This window comes from Penaeus monodon, chromosome 34 (genome assembly GCF_015228065.2).
Source record: "Penaeus monodon isolate SGIC_2016 chromosome 34, NSTDA_Pmon_1, whole genome shotgun sequence".
NCBI classification, from domain to species: Eukaryota; Metazoa; Arthropoda; class Malacostraca; order Decapoda; family Penaeidae; genus Penaeus; species Penaeus monodon.
The window spans coordinates 34,521,045-34,521,365 of record NC_051419.1 but is presented as its reverse complement, the minus strand read 5'-3'; positions in this window follow the sequence as shown (position 1 = coordinate 34,521,365).

Genomic DNA, 321 nt, shown 5'->3' with positions numbered 1-321 from the left:
AAGACTGCATTTTCTGATAGACTTCAGCCAAGAGTATCATTGAAAACTTGTCAGCATCACCCAGCTTTATACAATCAGTTGCAATCAAAAATTGAAAATGCAGGTAGAGTTGCAATGATGCTGACCATGAAGATATTGTTCACTTCAGTTATTATGCAAGGATATGCTGATCAGTTTCACGTGCCTGGCATGTGAAGTCGCCAATATATGTTAGAGTAAAATAGTTAAAATATGCATTGCGATTTACCATCATTTTTCATCACTATTTGGCATTTTTTCATTGTCAGTCACTATTTATTGTTTGTTTTCTCACTAATATGG